The sequence below is a fragment of the Propithecus coquereli genome, unplaced genomic scaffold (genome assembly GCF_000956105.1).
Source record: "Propithecus coquereli isolate 6110/MARCELLA unplaced genomic scaffold, Pcoq_1.0 Scaffold86, whole genome shotgun sequence".
NCBI lineage: Eukaryota > Metazoa > Chordata > Mammalia > Primates > Indriidae > Propithecus > Propithecus coquereli.
Window position 1 is genome coordinate 605,801 of NW_012154840.1, and position 19,206 is coordinate 625,006.

The window sequence follows — 19,206 nt, forward strand, 5'->3', positions numbered from 1 at the left end:
GACTATATTTCAAGTCCTCATGGCGGGGTATTGGGAAAGGTTTTCAATTAGCAATAATCCAGCCTCGGATAAACCACATTGGCTACGATACTGCCACTGCACAAAACTTTAAACTCAGTTTTTTTGACATATCTGAAAAAGGGGACAAGAACAGTAGCGTTTGTTCTCCTCATGGGTACAGGAATGAAGAGGGAGAAGGGAAGAGGGACCTGATTTCTTCTGTTCACAAGGGAATGGCTGGAGAGGATTCTTCAGAGTTTTTCAGGGGATGGGACACAAATGAAGTGCCCAGACTGGTCCTCAATGATTTATTTGTTTGATTTTGTTATAAATCTTTTCCAGTGAGTCACCCTGTACAATGGCTGTAAAGTATTCTCCAAACTCCTACTCCAGTTTCATGGCTTTGTCGTAGATCTTATTCTCTTGTTTGTATGTCTGCCGTTGGTTCATTTCCATAAGGGCTTCAGTGGACTTGGGCTTGATGAAAATGGCAAGAGGGTAAAGTTGTGCTTGCTGCAGTCTCTTGATAGCATTTCCAGAAACATCTAAGATGCAGTGCTTGCCGCTCTCTGCAACTTCCCGTGCTGACTGGATGCTGGTCCCATAGAGATAATCATTGAATTGGCCTCCCTCAGTGAAATTGTTTTCCTGGATATCCTTCTCCATTTTTTCTTAGAACACCAAAGTGGTAGTCTTGTCCATCTACTTCATTATCATTGTGAGGCTGGGTAGTATGTGGCACACAGGATATATGTGACAACCCAGAGATCAAGTCATTGTTGACTCAGTTCTTCATTGGGCCCAGGATGATCAAGGGCCTTGCATAGTGAAATTTCTTGTCATGTCGCTGGCTCATATGACAAAATAGCATCCTCTTGTCCTTTGGAACTGCTTTTGCTGTCAATGGCATTGGATGTCACTCCCTGTTGTATGATGCTCTCCTGGACCATGTTTTCTTTGCTCTTGTAAAATGGAAACTTTCGAGAAAGGTGGAAAGTCTTTTTATGTTTTGTTGTGATCGACCTGTTAGACTCAATCATCCCCATCCTGGCATGGAATTTCACGGTTTTAAATTGAGCTCGTTCTTTCTTTTCCATCCTCTTCTTACTGGGGAACACACTGATCTGCTCACTTTCTCCATGTGGTTTCACCAGCCTTGCCTGCCACCACTCATCATCAGAGGCATTGATGACATGCAGAATATCACCAGAAGAGAAGCTGAGCCCCTGGCTTGGCAGGAAGCTGTCTCAAGTCTGATCATAATCAAACAGGGCACTGACATACAAGGACCTCTTCTCACTGGTTTGGAGGGACCCAGACCCAGAGATCATGCTGCTGTTCATCATTTGTTCTTGTAAGTTATGTATCTTTGACTCAAAGTGACTGTACTCTGGCACCGGGTTGGAGTCCAGGTTTAGCGCTGAGAAAGCGCCAGCTCTGGCCAGTCCCTCTGTCCCAAGTGGCAGGACTACGGACATACAACAGGATATTTAAATAAGAAGCTAAGACAGAAATACAAGGTGAGAAGAGTCAAGTGAATGACAAAGCTAATGAGAGAAGAGAGAATAAGCACTTACTGCTATTATCAATGCTACCTAGACTAAGCTCAATAAGGATAACACAAATTCTACATTTTCTATCCATCTATATTGCATGTAATCTATAGTTTGGGTAAAAGGAAGATGTGCTTAGTAAAGTTTAATATAACTGGCCAGCTGTTAAAACTGAGCTCACAAAGGTGACAGCATGTTGTACTTGAACATTAAAAGTACAGCATTACAAAATAAACTTGGAAACTTGCAAAATGTATGTTCATAATTTCTCCTAAATTATTACACATAGTTGAAGTCTATAAATGAATAAATGTGTGGATATGTATTTTGCCTTTCTAAAGCAGCTTATGATTTGTGACCCAGTCAACTTTCTCAGGAGAAATTCATTCCCTCCAGTTGGTTCTGTTTATTTCAAGTGTTGCCCTAGGAAGGGCCACTCTGCTTTTTAGGAAAATAATGAGCCTGCCTTTGCCTAAGCTGTGCCTAAGGATTTAACAGTGGGGGAGAGGAGGAGCAAACAAAGAGCATTTAAAGTTGCCTGTTCAGTCTTTTACTAATTCACTTACAAAATACAACTAAAAAGAAAATCAAATCTGAAACCCCAGTTAATCTGCTTGGCAATGGACCAGTACAGCATTGCCACTGTGTAGTCCTTTGGTAACCAGAGAGATTGGTAACCAGAGAGTCTGCATTTTTAAATGAATACTGTCGTGAGTCCTTAAGCCATTGGCTTCCTATTGCTCAATCTTAGGACACAACCACAGCAAGTGATATTTGTTTTTAGTTTGCATGTTTTGCAATACTGGCAAAAGTGGTTTCATCACAATCAGCCACGTAAAACCTATAATTCATATCTCTTTACCAACAAGTAACAAGTCTGGGTTAAGGTGACTAATAAGAAGTTTCTTATCCATCCCCACCTCCACCACTGGCTCCTTGGAGTTCTCCTGACAGATGTTCCAAGATGTGGCAGCATGAGAACACAATCTAAGGTTTGCTATTTTAATGCTGCTAAAAGAAAAATAAAGTTCTACTGTTACTGTTTTCCTTTTTAGTTGCACTTCTACCACAATCATGTCTGAAGTACCATTTCTAAAGAGATGTTATGGCCTAAGTAATTTCAAAAGCAGATTCTAGTGTGAAAAGAGAAGAAAGTAGGTCTTTAAAGGTAGTTTCTCAGAAAGAATTATGTCTTCTGGTGGTCACAGTAAGGAAAACGCAGTCATGCCTTGTTTCTGGGTTAAAAAGGCTCTTCTTGACTGTGAAATAATCCGTTCTGAATAACCTAGTCTATCCAGCCCTTTCTCATCTGGAGCTCTTCCCTGTCCATACTTCTTTCTAGAGTCATAAGGAACTTTAGTCTGTCTCCCATTTCTTCAGAGATAGATTTATGTGTAGAGCCAGGGGAGGCTGTGAAATATAGAACATTGGGAATACCATACTACCCTAAATGCAATTGTTCCTGATGCCTGAAACTCTACCATCACTGACTCGCTAATTTAATCTTCACAGAAGTGTAGACAGTATGCATATTTGGAGTGGAGGTAGGGACTCTTTGGAGAGAAGCAGGAAAGGAAGACAGCAAAGTGTCTCCGTCTTAGGATTTTGCCTAGAGAACAATGCAGCCTATGCCTCCCCTTTGTCAAGAGATCAGTCATTTAATAGTTTTAGGTGAGCAAAGTTAGCGTGGAAGATATAATTTTTGTACTTTAAATTGACAAAGAAATAGATAAGAAACTTCAAAGATATCAGACCCTTCCCATACTTTCTTTTTGTTTTTCTTAATAAGCAATGTGCCCATCACTTAAAATAAAACTGCCCAATAACCTTTTCAAAGAGCAAAATGATCTCATTACAACGCACTGCTCTCAAAAGAAGAAATAAGCTTTAACTAAGTCAGTAGCAAGTCCCTCTTATCACTCAGAAGGACTGAAATTCCTTCTGACTCTGGAAAACAGTATCGACAGAGAAAAGTTCCAGGTAAGAAAGAGCTAGATACCTGAGATTATTCAGAAGTGATATTTCATTTACTTAGAAAAGCCTTTTTAATACAGAAAATGAGCATGGCTGTACTTTCACCTCTTGCAGGTGAACATAATCTCCACATAGTCTTATCAAATGTACATGCCAAGAGAGTTGTTAACAGATTAATAAATGATAGACATAAATTTGGCCAAATGCTTAACTCCACAGAGTCGAAACACATACAATAATCCAACTGCAACACTGGTTCCTTGTGGCCAGTTCCAACCCCTCCCCTCCCCCACCACTTAATTTACAAGTTCTTGCATAATGAGGCTCTGCTCCACCTACCCTTCTAAAAATACGCAGCCCCCTCTCCTCTAGATCAAATCAGGCTGCCTTTATTCTTCCCTGAACACATCGTGCCCAAAATCTCAGTGCTTTTTCTCACTTTGTTCCCTTTATCTGAAAGTATCCCCTCTCTACACAGATACCATTCAAACCTCTTCATCCAGGTCCAGTCTCTTTGTGAAGCCATCTGTGGCCACTCCATCCCCTCCTCTTACCTCCTTCAGTCTGTATCACCCAGTCTGGAGTTTAATCAAAGAGTATCAATGTTTGTTAATCATTTCACATGTCAAAGTTGCATCTCTTCAGTTAGTTGATAAGCCACTTGGAGGTAGGGGCCACGGCTTTTGCTTCTGTCTCCCCATACAGTGCTCCCCACAGGGCTGGGCACAAAGTAGATACTCAATACAGATTGATTTCAAACTTTTATTTTAAATTCACCAAAATGTTTACTTTTAGTTTTTAATTTTAATAAACTTTAATTTTGGAATAATTTTAGATTTACAGAAAAGTTGCAAATATAATACAGAGAATTCTCATTTATCTTTTACTCAGTTTCCCCTATGGTTAACATCTTATCCCACAGTGGTACATTCATTGCAACTAAGAAATCAACATCAGTACAATATTACTAACTAAATTCAGCCTATTTGGATTTCACCAGCTTTTCTAGTAATACTAATGTCCTTTTTCCTTCCTTTCCAGGATGCCACATTACATTTAGTTATCATGTCTCCTTAATCTCCTCTGGTCTGTGACAGTGTCTCAGAGTTTTCTTGTCTCCCATGACCTTGACAGTTTTGAGGCGTACTGTTTTGTAGAATGCCCCTCAAGTCAAGTTTGTCTGATGTTTTTCTGATGGTTAGACTGCAGTTATGGATTGGATATTTAGGATGAATATTGCAAAGGAGAAGTACCTTTCTCATCACGTCATATTAGAGGGCACATGATAGCAACATGACACTTTTTTGGGGGGGGAGGGGAGGCAGGGTCTGTCTTGCTCTGTTGCCCGGGCTGGAGTGCAGTGGCATCATCACAGCTCACTCCAACCTCAAACTCCTGGGTTCAACAGTCCAACTGATCCTCTTTGCCTCAGCCTCCTGAGTAGCTGGAATTACAGGCACACGCCACCATGCCTGGTTAATTTTTTTAAATCTTTTTTTGTGACAACGGGGTCTTGCTATTGCCCAGTCTGGTCTTGAACTCCAAGCATCAGGTGATCCTCCAGCCTTGGCCTCCCAAAGTGCTAGGATTGCAGGCGTGAGCCACTGCGCCTGGCCCAACATGACTTATTGATGATGATATTAACCTTGATTACTTAGTTAAGGTACTGTCTGCCAGGGTTCTCCAACTGTTTTTTCCCTTTCCACCCTCTACATTTTGAAGTCAATAAATCCAACTACTCAAGCAGTCAAGGTGCTTTTTTAAAAACTCCCATTGCATACTGGGAATCTGGCATTACTTTCTAGAGTTGCTAGGAAGTTTAAGTCAGATAGCTATAATCAGCAAACTGTAAGAGCTTATTAAAAAGTAATACACATCAGTCTTTGAGGCTGTCTGGCCTGGATTTTTCATAGTTCAACTGTTATTTGGAAACATTACTTGAAAAGAAATTCCCTGGATTAAACGTCTCATGTCGAGTTAGATTGATGGGTTATCCAAAATGTACTGGAGAAAATTCCATTTATTAGTGAGGTTTAGTTATGTTTTAGCCACCTTTTTCAATGTCAGATTATTTCTGCCATCCCTGAAGTACTAATGCCTATGGAATGAACGTACAGTATGCCTACATAACATTCCTTTTACTAGGGATTGCATACAGGGAGATATTGTTAATGGTTACTGTTTGTACACAAGATTCTTGTCCATTCCCAATGAGCAAAGGAAGTCCTTATTCTCCAAAATACCACTTGGACATCCTAGAACAAAGGTAGTCAGAAGACAGTGTTCTCAAAAATCTCCAGAGCCCAACAGAATACCACAATGCTAGCATATCCCATGGTAGGGAAGATAGCAACTGCTCTAATCAAAGGACAGAGGATTGAAGCTCAAATTTTTCACAAGATTTAGAGCTCTGGCTTCACAGAAGGTGTGGACCCATCCAGCACAGAGAGACACTTTAGGGTATCAGAAGGTGCTCAGTAATAATTTCCAAATTCACGAGAATTTCAAGCTGTGGCTGTAGTCTGGAAAGACTGGGAGACACACTGTCTTCTTATCATTCATGTTGATAATACCTACCTTTTGTAGAAGGCCAATTAAGTTATAGCAGCTCTAGTGGGTGGGTGCTTTACTCATATTATTTCAAGTAATATTCATAGTAGCCCTATAAGGTAGATATTATTACCTCTATTTTACAGATTGGAATACTGAGCCTTGAAAAGGTTAAGTAAACTTACCCAAAGTCACAAAGTGAGTTGGTGGCAGGGCTGGAATTCCAACTTAGATGTCCCTAACCCCAAATTGTAAGTTTGTTCCACTATATTTCCCTGTCTAGTCTCATAATATTTTGTACGGATTTTTTCTTAAGAGATTTTTATATAAGGCCTACAACCTTTTACAAAGAATAATATCACTTTTGTAGTGTTCTTGCTATATAATTTAATTCTAACTTCTACTTATGAGACTATGATTTTGCTCCCTTTATAATACAAATTAGTATATACATAATTTAATCAATCTCTATATCATTATCAACAAAAATGAATGAAATACCCAATTCCAATGCTAGCATTCTCTGCTATTAGGAAAGGATCAGTGTTTGACCCCCGCCTTGTGATGTTAAGGGCTACCATTCAGTCAAGCATGTAGTTACTGAGTACCCTGATAGGAGTAAAAAAATAAAATAAGGATATTAGGTATGTTCTCAAGAAACTTATAAATTGTAATTATAGGATTATAAATTCCATACTAGCAGATAATTTAAATGATGGAATTTAACCATCCCTTAATCTAAGTCTGGCCTCTTTCTGCTACAGGGAAGTGGGTAGATTAGGGCTGGACTAATAAGAAAAAACAGTGGGACACAGACCCCACTTTAGAGTGTGCTAGCAATAGCCTGCAGAATTCTACATATATCAAGTCCCTCTCTTCCTTATACCACATATAATCTCACTGTGAAATATAATATAATAATTATTATTTATTAAGTGCTTCCCATGGGCCAGGCACTGTGCTAAACTCTTTACGTGGTTATTTTATTTTAATTCTCACAGTAATCTTATGAGGCAGCTGCTATTTCTTTTCATTCCAGATACACAAAGAAACTAATGCTCACATGGATTAAGGAATTTGCTCCAAATCACACTTGCCCAAGCTCTGTCAGAGTAAAAAGCACTACTTAAACACTAAGCATACCAAATAACAAAATAATGTACTGCTATATATTTTGTCTCATGCTAATTAGACTGCATGTCAACTTAATGAAGGATACTTGAGCACAGATATGGCTCATAATACTTTTGTATCATACTTAATTCCAAATCTTGGCCTAAGGTAAGAACAAGAAGACCTGTTGATTATTTTAAGCGTTCTATACACAGAGGAAGTTTTCTTAGATGATCCTTCTGTCCTTTCCCACTCTGCGGTTCCGTGATAATGAAACATGCCAGAAGCAGAAAAAGTTACTGTGAAGAAGCAATGATTCAAATGAATTACAATGACTTTACCAAAAAAAGGTATATCTACATTTGAAACTGTTTTCATGTATTTGGACAAATAAAGTGTGAAATTAAGAACATTCCAAAGTGCTTCCACACCGGTGTCAGTGGTTTGTGAACATAGGTGGCTATAGAAAATGAGTGCTAAGAGGGAAATAGGTACTTTAGGTTATTCTGGCAGCTTTGGGAGTACCCTTAAGGCAAAAATCTTCCTTAAAACAAAGCACACTAACTGTTATAAGCAAGTACCAAAGCTAAATATTTGTGACAAGTGCTAGTCTAATATATGTGGACCTTCCGATCCAAAAATTTCAGACTAAGTTTGCACTAAGAATTTAAAAATAAACAAACCAATTCATTCCAGCCCCCACCTCCCTGCCCTAATCACTGTTATCAACCCAGTACAATGAGTTCCTGCATAAATTTTATTCCTCTTTAGAACTCTGTCATTATAGAATCAAGAGAATTCAATTGGTTATAAGGATCATTAAGAGCCATAAAATAATGGTGATTTTACAGTCAGTAAAAATGTTCTCCAACTCACCACCTTCTCTAAAGAACAAAGTCTGGCAGTAAGGAAACTTAATTAGGCAATGTATGTCCTAAAGCCACACTTCCTGTAACTGCTACAGGGCTTCTAATTCTGGTCAGACAGATTCTCCAGTCAGCCTTCCCATATAAGGATAAGCAAAAACACGCGAATCTTCAAACAGGCTGATGTGAGGTCACAGGGTAGGCACATGAGAACCAAATATGGTAGCTAAATTCTTCAGCTCACAACAAATACTTTTTTTAAACAAAAAAGACTGTAACCACCAACTCCAAACTATCAGTTCTTGAATCACGAGAAAAGTAATAAGCAACTAATCTATTTGTATTAGTGTTAACTGGATGACAGATAAAAGCCAGTCTATGTTACCTCTGCATTTTTCTTCTTTTCCTTTTCTACTGCAGGAAAGGCTACTGTGAGATGTGCTGCTAAATCGGATACAAACAACAGCAGAGTATTGCATCTGAATATATAAATTAGTCCAATCTACCCCTGTACAGAAGGAAATACAGATTTCCCAAGTGCTCCGTGAGAATAGCCTTTGCCTCATTGTAGGGAAGGCACAGTCCCACATTCTGACCAGGAAAAATATCAATACACATGACATTGTTTGGTATGAAGGATAAGTCCTGAATGGATCTATGTCCTCTACTTGAACTCCAGGGCAGAAAAAGACCCTGAGACGGGGACCGTGGCCATGAAGAGAAGATAATTCCCCCTACTTCTTGCTACCAAAACCCCTGGATTAAGGGCAAGTAAAGATTGTATCTTGATTTCCAGTGATTACAGAGTTCCTATTAGCATTATCATATACCTTGGCAATTTTGAAGGCTGTTAATTCAATCAAAGTGAAATAAAATCTGAAGCATTTTGATAACATGCACCAAGAGCCATGGAAACGTTTTGTGTTCCTTGATCCAGTAATTTCACTTCTGGATTTCTAGTTTAAGTAAATAATTCAAAAGAGGACAGAATTATATGCCTGAAGAGATTATGCAACATTTTGTTGTGTCTTGTTGTTGTTGATCTGTTTGTTTGTTTTCAGTAGTGAGGGATATGCCTGCATATCCAGCCATTCGGACATGGTTAAGTAAATGTTTGGTGGTGTGGCCAATTGGCAGAATGCTATGAGAACACAGAAACTGACCATTGCACATTATGAAGCAACAAGGAAAAATGTTTACCATGTCGAAAGTGAAAAAGGAAGTCTAGAGAATAACACAATTGCTTAGCTGTGAAAAGGAGAAGTGTGTATATTTTTAAAGACTAACAGGAATTCAAACACAATAATTATTACTGCTTTAGATAGCAGGAGTGAGTACTTAGCACCTTGCTCAAGAGACCAACTGAGTTATGTTGGGATCGTGAGATTATGGGGATTTTACCCCCACACTTTTCCAGTGATGTTATATCGTTTTACATAATTTTTAAAAATCAATTCATATATATTGAGCTTTTACTAGAGGCAGCATGGTATAGTGGAAAGACCATAGACTGTGGAACCTGTATTCTAATGTGGCCCCTCCATGATCCCCACCTCCTGGTGCTCACTCCCTTGTATAATCTCCTCCCCTTGAGTGTCAGTAGGACCTGTTATTTGCTTCCAACCAATAGAATATGGAAAAGGTGATGTGATGTCACTCTAATTATGATATGTTACACAAGGCATTTTCTAGAAGACTTGATATGTTTATACAAGGCTTTTTCTAGAAAACTCACGCTAGAGTCGCTCTCTCCTTTGCTGACTGTGAAGAAGCAAACTACCATGAGTACTACAGCCTCAAGGAAATGAATTCTTTCAACAGCCATGTAAGCTTGAAAATGGATTCTTCCATAGTGGAGCCTTCACATAAGAAGTCAGTCCTAACTTTGCAGTCTTACAGAGAACTCAGCTAAGCTATGCCAGGACTCCTGACCCATAGACACTGTCACATAATAAACAACTACATTGGTAATAATTTGCTACACACCATAAAAAATACAGATCCTGACTGACTTGCATTCGAATCTCAGATCCTCCACTTATCTGTGTGAATGAGCAAGTTAATTAACCTCTCTGAGTCTCAAATTCCTCATCTGTTAGTTGAAAGTAATAATACCTACCTCTCAGAATTGTTGCACAGAAAATTATGAATAAGAGAAGCAATGTGTCTACTGCACTGTCTACCGTAAAATAAGACAAACTGTAAATTATAAGCTCTCTCATGGCTCATCATGTTATCCAGTGCCCACTATCACATCTGGCACATAGCAAGTGTTCTATAAATATGCAGTGAATGAATAAATAAATGAAAATAAGCTCTCAAAGACTGGTAGATACTATTTTAAATATATATAAGGAACTGTATATATACAGAATTGAGAGAGAATCCCTGCCCTCAAGCTATTAAAAATAATGAATGACACCATAGTGCATTAACCGTAATACAGTAAAGACTTTCTGGGGCAGTATGATATTGAAGGTATATAGATGCAGAACCAGATTTTGGAATCAAACATAAGAAAATTGTATCTGTACAATTCAATATAACCTTTCCTAAGCTGCTATTAATATCAATAGAAACTGCATACAAGGATGATAAGGTGTTTACATAAAGCAATGTAGTTGCTAGATAGTCACTATAAGGCAAGTGGTTTGTAATATGCTGGGCTGATGCTTGAGCATTTATGAAGCCTTGTGAATTTTCTCACTCGTATCATGGGGCTCTGAGAAACAAGATGGGCTGCTTAGTACATCCAGTAATGTTTGAAGGACCATTAGGAGACTAAGTTTCGAAACTTAGTAAGACATAACAATTTATTGCATTATAGTAAAACTCCAAAAGTGTTGTGCTCAGAAAAAAAGGTTGAACAAAGTAAATATACCCTGATAATAGCCCATAAAAAGGTGCTTCTAATGTAAGACAGTCTAAAAGAAAGTTGACTAGCAGTTAAAGATTGTCAAGCAATATATTTCTTTTTCTTTTTCTTTTTTTTTTTCTTTTTTTTTTTTTGAGACAGAGTCTCATTCTGTTGCCCGGGCTAGAATGCCGTGGCTTCAGCCTAGCTCACAGCAACCTCAAACTCCTGGGCTCAAGCGATCCTCCTGCCTCAGCCTCCCAAGTAGCTGGGACTACAGGCATGCGCCACCATTCCCGGCTAATTTTTTCTATATATATTTTTAGTTGTCCAGATAAATTCTTTCTATTTTTTTTTCAGTAGAGACGGGGTCTCGCTCTTGCTCAGGCTGGTCTCGAACTCCTGAGGCTCAAACAATCAGCCCGCCTTGGCCTCCCAGAGTGCTAGGATTACAGGCGTGAGCCACCGCGCCCGGCCAGCAATACATTTCTTGAGTCCTAATGCCAATTTCCATTAAAAAACATTCTGACAAATTATAAAATTGTTCTTTTTCTTATATTGTCTACATTATTTGGCATCTATTAAACTGCTCCAATGCAAAAGAATTACCACTCCCAGTGGATAGATAAATTGGAAAGAGTAGAAAAAGTTCCAGAGTTAAATCGATTTGAACCTCAATCCCTATACTCAAAACCAACTCAAGAACTCTAGTTAGTGTTCACCGTAAAAATCCACCAACATTTGCTTCTGAGAAAAGGGGAAGACCATAAACATTGTGAAACAAGAAGAGTCACTGACTTAACCTCTGAAAGTCCCCCAAATCATTCTATGAAGAAGGCCAATAATATCCACACAGAGACACATGCAAATTCTCAGAAATGCAATTCCTAATTATTTCAGATTGAAAGAAAATTCTTTCTCCGCTTCCCTTTATTTTTTCAATGGGAAAGGGAGCTATTTTTACATAAGTCCTGCTGTATTTTCATCTCAGTAAAATGTTTTTTTGCTAGGACTAAATTCTCTCTCAACATAATAAAAATATATTAAGACAATGGCTTTTTCAAAGTCAAAAGTGGTATTATGGTGGCAACAAAAAGAAGGGGAGCAAAACATAGAGAGTGATTCAGGGAGGTTTGACCTGTTGCTAATGGCATCACTCAAGTTGGGAGAGAATCTCAACCTAACACTTGCTGTGAAGCAAACCATCAAATGTAGGAAAGAATCATACTCCTTTGGCATATTGATCACATTATTGGAAACGGCACAAAATGCCCCAATTCAACTTATTTAAATTCATTTATTTACCCTTAATAATTATCATTCTATTAAATGCCTAATAGTAGGAGATATAAAATCTTTGTACATATTATATAATTGGGTACTTTTTTACAGCTAATTCTGTCAGAATTTTAGATCACAGGGTCAACTTTCCAAACAATGAAAACCTTATCTAACTAAATAGTATGTTTTATTAACTTCATACAATGAGACAAATAAGCATGGCTTTATTTTTTACACACTGAAAAATTAAACATAGCTACCTAATTTAAAACTAACCCTCAGTTACAGTCTATTCAAGGTAAAAGTCTAAATGGCCTTATGAAAACATAGGATGACTGCAATTTGTTTTTTAAAGAATTTGTAATGATCTCTACAAAGAAATATATATTCATGAAGATTGATTAACAATATAAAATTTGTTTATATTAATACTTGTTCAAGATTTCAGAGGGTCAGTTGGTAGATAAGTCTTCATCTGGTTACTTTCACACATAAAAAACTGCAGGTCCCCGGTCACCCTCTCTAGACTATTTTGAGAAAGTAACTGCTAAACACATCTTGCCAATAGGTCCATGTCATAATCTTCATACCCAAAGGGCTGCCCATGACTGCAGAAAACAAACACAAAAACAAAAAAAAAAATACTAAAAAATAAATACTATCTTTTCCGACTACCTTAGGGGTAGTACTGTTTTTTTTTTTTTTCCTCTATAGTTGATGAGGTGATCAGATTTCACTACAAAAGAAATTAAACACTTTCCTTTCAAGGGAGCATGTCAACTTAGAGAATTCTGTATCCTGGCCAAAATATATTCCTTTGCTATAGTAAAAAGAACTAGTCTTAGGCTTTAGCTGAGCAGTGTGCCCCAGATGAACATTCCAGAGAGCACCAGGAATGTACTCCCAGACTGAAGCCAATAAAGCATGTTCCAAACTTTCCAGCTGAGAAACTGCCAAATATTACCTAATTAGTTAAATAAGATCAGAATCAAATGGTCCAAGAAGTTAACCAACTAGTAAACAAAGGTTGTTAAAACAAAAGGGGCTTGGGTTATGTAAGTCTGTGGCCTCACCACTGAATTTCTGTGCAATTTAATTGCTGCCATAGTCATTTGGACTATGACTATCAATAGTAACAGCATGTCCAGCAATAAGAACTACTGTCAAGAATGGTAAACAGTCTGATATTTTACCCTACTTGCAAGCTAACAAGTAAGTCTGCCACTGTTTTAAGGATGCCAGCAGAAAATGTGGGCCTCCTGGGCCACACATACAGCAGTAGCCAGAGTATCAGCATTTTCTTGTACCTGTCCCCTGATCCTCGATTTCTACAGGGTGACCCAGAAGACCAGAACAGGGAACCTGAATCTTTTATACTTGTCAGTAAGCGAATTTGCCCTTTACTGTGGAAGGAAACACTTCATCTTTCAAGGCCAAAAGCAGTCAGTACCTCTGCTCACAAGATGTACACAAATGCAAGAGACCAGCGGAAAATTTTCTGCTGACTTATAACCATTTACAACCTCTTTTGGCAATACAGAACTCCCAGCTCTTGTCTTACAGGTTTCTGAAGTAGAAGCTCATCTGAACATCAAATGTAGTGTTGGGTGATGAAAGCTTGTAATTTCACCAACTGGTTGAACAGAAGAGTGTGGAGTTACGCTGTGTAGTAATCCAATTAAAAATAGAAGTCATGGATTCTTCAAGAATCCATCAGGCCAGACTGAACTATTCTACCTTCAGGGATGATAACACATTCAGTCAGCAGTCCCTCATAAGGTGGGTTGTTTATTTGTGAAATCAGTTCTTGTGACTCATGTTACATCTTCAACTTCTCTCATTCTAAAACCAAATCTCCGTGTCTGCCAAAAGACGAAAAATAAATTATTACTGCATTTTAAAGTCTAGACAAGCTGTAAAGCATGTATTCTCTCTACAAACATGTTTTTGTCTTCAGCATTGTGATCTTGATTCAGGGAATGATTTGCTGAAATAAATCTAATACTATTCAGGTTTTAAAAAAAGCCCTGGAAGTTACAACTATAGAATCCTTATTGAAAGTAAAGTATATAAAATAAAACCCTTCAATGTCTGATGTTACTAATAAAATGTTATATAAGCAGAATTGCTTTCTTGTTTTGTTTTGATTTTATCAATATTAGTAGTAAGCAAAACTTATAGGGAATAAAATTGCCAAAATTAAAATACTCATTTTACTGTATGATTTTTAAAAGTGCTCAACTGCTTACTGCAAATGTGGCCAAAACTTGTTTAGGATCCAGTGGGAGTCCATATACTGAAAAGTGAGGCTCAATGATAAGCCAGTTTCCATGGTGAGCCAGTAAGGTATATTCTCTTCATTAAGATGATGCATTCATAGGCACAAATGGAATGATTTAATCTAAGGTGTCATCTAGTGATCTGACAATAGATAATTTATTGAAATATATCTAATTGCCCAGAGCATCTGACTGGCTGACTAACAAAGAACCATATGTATAATTAACAGCAAACAAGTAGATCCCTGTCTATTACGGTCTTTCTAAAATGTGAATATATTACAGATATCTCTGTACAATCTACCAAAGCAATAACATCTCAGGAGTGTTCCTTTGCTGGCAGATATGCAGTTTCCTTAAATATTCACGTATCTTTTAAAAGATCTACATGATAAATATTTGTTAATGATTCTTCATCATAAAACCCTGCAATTTTAACATTAGATTTGAGGCACACCAACACTTCAGTCAAAGGACAGTTTTGTAGGGGAACAGGGAAAAAGCACCAAATATGCCCAGCCTTCCAGAATGTGTGGAATTCTATATAAATTATTCCATTTTTCTTGGTGTAAAAACAAGTGAAATTGTAAAAAAAAAAAAATGCTCCCATACAGAAATTTTAAAAATGATTAACATTTTAAAAAATTTTCTTCAGTTCATATTTATATAAAATATCTTAGCAATTAAATCCATCCCCAAAACTGGTAGGTTAGTTCTTATTCCATAGCCCAGGTCTTCAGGGAGCATAAAAGGGGAAAATATTCTTTCTGTTTTAGAAATGTTTAAAATTTAGTAAGACATTAAAATTCAAATTGCCACACTTTAGTAAAATACTTGTGATAGTTATACATTTTAAATACTTATGGCATATGCCAGACTTTACACTAAGCACTTTACCTCATTTTAATTGATAAGAAAACAATTATCAGAGCAGTTAGCTCTCTTGACCAAGAAGACGCAGCTAGAAAATAGTGGAACAGAGATTCAAACTAAGGAGCTCAACTTCAGAACCCAAGATCTATACCAACGCATTATACAAGTGGAAATTAAGTAATTAAGTAAGCTGTAAAATTTTTAAAGTCCAGTAATTTTTAAAAGAGAGAATTTTTCATCTTAAGGATTGAAAAGGGGGAATCTAACCAGTCAAGTCAATGAAAAAACCTGTGGTTTCAAACTAATAAAAAGAAAACTATGAGGTTAAAATATAGAGTGCCTTTCTTTTGAGATTGGAAAAGCATACTTTAAACAGTTATTCTAATACATATTTTTGTCTAATACATTTTTCTAGCATTCATTTCTTTTCAAGTCTAGAACTTAAAAAATAATTTAAAATGGTATTGCATAAAAATCCATTAAAAATCAAGTAATAATCATACAGTTTCTTATGAAACAGTTTACGATAATTAGGAGAGAGATAGGTGTTCCTTGCTTTGAGATAGTCTTAGAAAGTTTATCCAATAAGGTAGCGCCCATTAAAAATCAGAAGGAGATTAAAAATTATCAGAAACTTAAGTTTAGGAGCTATGACATAACTTAAAACAGTATTTATTTATATTTTTACTCTTTACTTGATGGTGTGTTATTGAATATATTTTCCTTGATACTGTACTGAATACATTCATTTCCTAAATAAACACACAGCTGCTGAACAGTTCAGGGAACAATTCTCATCACAACTTCTGGTTAATATGATTTGTGGGATTCACCCACATGTAGGTATGATTAGTGAAGGTCTGGAAATTTCAGTTTTTCTTATTGCAGCACTGTGTAGCCCGTTTGACTAAAAGTTAAAGCTGGAAAATTTCTTGTGACTACTACATGTGCAGACACAGATGGAATTTATTTGTAATGTTAAAATTTTCCATTCAAAGGACAGCTGCAATTGCTTTGCCCTTTTCTATCGAGATGTCTGATATATTGCAGTAATTTTCCCATCTAGCCTAGCACAGAGTAGGGGCCTCATCAATCCCTCCCTCTCAGCTAAAAACTTAATTCCATGGAATGGTCTGGTTTGGAAAGGAGATGCCCGTTCAAATCTCTAATCTCTGCTTATTCAGCAGGGCATCAAATCATAGAATAAAGCTCTCTAGCTCCTCCATCTAACAGAGAGAACGGACACATTTGGATAAATTCAATGAGTGCCTACTGCCAATAATCTACTAACACAATTGAAGAAAAAGATGCCTCATGACTGTTTGTGAATAGTATTTACTGAGAAAAAGAAAAGCTTAAACTAAGGGTCTAAATTCTGCATTTTTTAATGTGCACATGGCACCCTTTATGAAGAAACAAAATTTGGCCTTGAAAATTTGTTCTCAGAAGGAGAAACAAAATAAGTGTTGTTGGTAGACTTTATATAAATCAGGCTACTATATATCAATGAATGTATACTTTCTCCAATTATACTAATAATTTCAAGATGGAGGAGGAAAAAGAAGAGGATGAAGTACAACACAAAATGTGGGTTATACTAAGGTATTACACCTGAGATTAGGAAGGGAAATAATCACCTATCATTATAGTTAAGACTATTTTTAAGAAAGAAAAAGCAAGTCCAAAACTGCAGAACAGAATGGAGACCAGATGCTGCTTAATAGGCAGGAAAAAACAAAATGAAACAAGAAGTTAAAACCTCCATTATAGTAAATATATTTTAAAATTCATTTTAAAATACACGCTGTGAAATTCACTCTTTTGTTGTAGATTTCTATGAATTTTGACAAATGCATAGGTCATGTAACCACCAGCACAATCAAAATACAGAACAGTTTCATTACTTCCAAAAAATTGTGTTACCCCTTTGTAGCATTAGTTTTAATGATTAAAATTTCAGTTCACAGATATACTTCTTAACTACTATTGCATAGTTACGTGCTGATTTCTCTCAATCACTTTACTAAATAAGAGTATTTTTTTTTTACAGGAACACAAATGGATAAGGGTCTGTATGTCAGGACAGCAAGTATTTATTAAGCACTTGTTCTGTGCCCAGCAGTGTTCTGGGGACTACAAAAGAAGACAGAAATACTACACAGGGAGACCATAGACTTGTGAAACTTTGCAGAAATATAAGACATTCTTAAATGAAATGCTTAAGCTTCACACGGCACTTTATGCTATTACATCCATTTCTTTCATCTGAACCAAGAAGCATTCGGGAAGATTCTTAAGGAATGGAATGAGAAAAAGAAAACAGTGTTCGAGGAAAATCAGTAGAACAGTAGTCTGCAGGATAGGTTTAAAACAAACTACAGGTAAGAGACTATTATTTAATCTAGGTCTGAAAGGACAAAAGTCAAGTGAAAGATGTGTGCTGTAAAAGTGCAGAGGAAGTGGACAATCCAAGAGACATTATTAAAAGAAAAATTGATAGAATTTGCTGATTAATTGTTTGGAACAGATTAAGAATTAGGATCTATTCAATCACTCACTCATTTAACAAGTAGTTATTGAGCAGAGCCTATTAGTTTCCTGGAGCTTGTTCTAGGAATCATAAAAAAAAGCAATAAAGATAGACAAGGAAGTTCCCTGCCCCTGTGGAGCTTATAATCTGCTGAGAAGACAATAAAAAGGAAAATAAATTAATAGACAAAATAATTTCAGATAGTCATTAACTAGTAAGTGTTATCACTTATCAAAGTATTAGTATATCAAAGATGACTTCCAGGATACAAAGGGGACAGGTGCAAGGGAACTAAATATGGGCCAATGAATAGACTAGGCTTTTAAAACAAATCATCTCATTTAATTAAACAATGATACTGACAATAACATGGAACCACCGGCAAAAACAAGACATTAAGAAGGCAGACTTTCTACATGTATATGAATTGAATATGTGTGGGGGGTGTATTTTTAAGAAGGGAAGGATGGTGAACAAAGAGGCAGGGGTAAAGATGGTGAGTTAAGTTTTAACTAAATTGAGCGCTATAAGTTCTTTATTTCGAGAAGAAATCGACCAATGAGTATGACAGCAGTCGGAACTATCTGAACAAAAAACAAACTACCTTGATATAGCACAACAAGATGATATATTCAGTAAATTACATCTTAACAAGTGGAGAGATTTTAGTTTGTAATAAACACATAATTATTATTCACAGTAAGCTATGAGTGCAAATTAATGCTATATGCTTCCCTTTTGCTTTCTACTCCCACAGTCACCTGTTGGTGTAAGTGTTTCTGCCTTTTTAGTCCTCTTATCACGTAAAAGCAAGCTTGCCAAACCTAGCCTTCATGTGGAAGGGAAAAACTCTGAAAAAAATGTATACACACATTCACATACAAGTCTTGCTATTCCTATTAGATTACAATCTCCTCAAGGGCAGCTCTCACATCAACATACGTGTGTGTTCTTCAGAATATGGAACACAGCGCATGATACATTAGAGGTACTCAATAAATATTTTCAAGTAAACGCCCATTTAGGGCTAAAGATCTTATTTAAACCACATTGCATTACGTTGATAGTTTTCCTCTCTTGTGAGAATACTAACCAGATCTATTCTATTGACACTGTAACCACTGTAAAATCAGTTACTAGCAGTATTTTCATCTTTCAATAAAAGCCTGTTTTGGTCTAATTCTAAATATGTATGTGCACATATAGTAGTAACATTCATCGGGTGTCAGGCAAGTGGGAGGGGGGAGGAGGGGATGGGTATATATACAACTACTGGGATGGACATGCTTGAAGCTCTGACTCAGGCGGAGCAAAGGCAATATATGTAACATAA

The 19,206-nt window shown here is 36.9% G+C and overlaps 1 protein-coding gene and 1 pseudogene across 1 annotated transcript in view; both read right to left on the reverse strand.

The window, feature by feature from the left end:
- Positions 1-19,206, reverse strand: part of SH3BGRL (SH3 domain binding glutamate-rich protein like) — a 101,744-nt gene that overhangs the window by 21,885 nt on the left and 60,653 nt on the right. The window lies entirely within an intron of this gene.
- Positions 252-1,385, reverse strand: LOC105826192 (annotated as a pseudogene).